We start from the raw sequence: 1503 nt of genomic DNA on the forward strand, positions 1-1503 counted from the left end.
TCATCAGTAAGATCGGCTTCATTAGTCTGCGATTGCACGACGAGTACGGATTGAATCTGTTCTGAAACGGAAATGGCGAACCAAGCAACAGGCTCGTGCTCCCGTTTCACCGCGGTGTTTTCACTAGTGTTTTTGTGTTTCCTGGCCCACGTCTGGGTGGCGGCGGAAGAGTGTTTGAACGGGGGCATCACCCTGCCGAGCGGTGTGTGCTCCTGTCCCGAAGGATACGACGGTCCGATGTGCGAGTTATGGAGCATCGGATTCGACGGCACCGGGTTTGCCGTCTACCCGCCGATCGCGCAGTACAATAGCACGCGCATCCGCCTGGAGGTGGCCCCCGAGAAGGACACCGGGCTGATATTGTACGTTGGGCCGTACGAGTTTGACCGCCGCTACCCTGAGCAGGACTTTCTGGCACTGGAGCTGCTCGGGGGGTTTCCGGTGCTGGTTGTCGACTACGGCCCAGGGAACACCTTCGTCCTGGAGAGCAAACACTGTACCGAGGAAGTCCCGCAGCCCGGCAAGCCGTTTTCGGTCGAGCTGGTGCTCGAGCAGATGATGATTGAAATGATTATTAACGATAAGTGCCGGCTGGTGTCGACTGTGGCACCGTTGCACCGCGTGCGGTTCGACAATCCCGGCTTCCTGAACCGAGAGGATCCGCTGCTCCTGGGCGGAACGGCAGCGGACGGCAAGCATCTCACCTACACGCACGACTGGACCTTCGAGCCGCAGACGAAGGGCTTCAGTGGCTGCCTACGAAATCTGACAGTCAACGGGCGGCCGATGGACCTCGGCCTGTCGAACAAGTGGATGCTCGTCCGTCCGAGCTGCCGCCGACCGAAGCCCCCCGCGATTGATCTCAGCTTTATGTCCAAGTTGTTCGTCTTCGTCGTCAATATCGTATTTTTGCTGCTGAAGGTACTAGAGTTCGGCAACCTGTACTTCCCTTACGGGCAGGGCGAGGCCATAGAAGAAGTCTTCTGGCAGGACGATGCAAATGCGATGCAGGACATTGGTGGCGGTGCAGCCAGGGGAGGCTGAGGAGGAGATGCCCGACCCGACGTCGATCGAATCCATCATGGAACCATACCCATGAGGACTGCACGAACATGATCAGGCACGCTACACGGGGGTGCGGAGAGGAGAGAGTACGATGCCTGCAACGTGCTTCCTTTTTTTGTTTTATGTTTTTTTGCAGAACGGACTTGATCAGCGCAGATGACAGCAACTCTTGAGGCTACACTATCCGACGGTGCCTACGATTTCATCGTCATCCTGGTTTTTCATTTCTTCGCATTGGTCCCTCGGAGGGCACCCGCTTCAACCTCTGAATTCCCCGCGGGATGTTCGTTAACCCCTTCATCGCCAACTACGGCTCAGAACTTGCTTTGAATATATGTATACATTTATATATTTGGTACCGCGTATATGTACATATCGTAACCTGTTGAATTGTTACCATGCGCATATTAAATACATTTATTAATACATTTATGTGGA

Source organism: Anopheles cruzii, chromosome X (genome assembly GCF_943734635.1).
Source record: "Anopheles cruzii chromosome X, idAnoCruzAS_RS32_06, whole genome shotgun sequence".
Taxonomy (NCBI): Eukaryota; Metazoa; Arthropoda; class Insecta; order Diptera; family Culicidae; genus Anopheles; species Anopheles cruzii.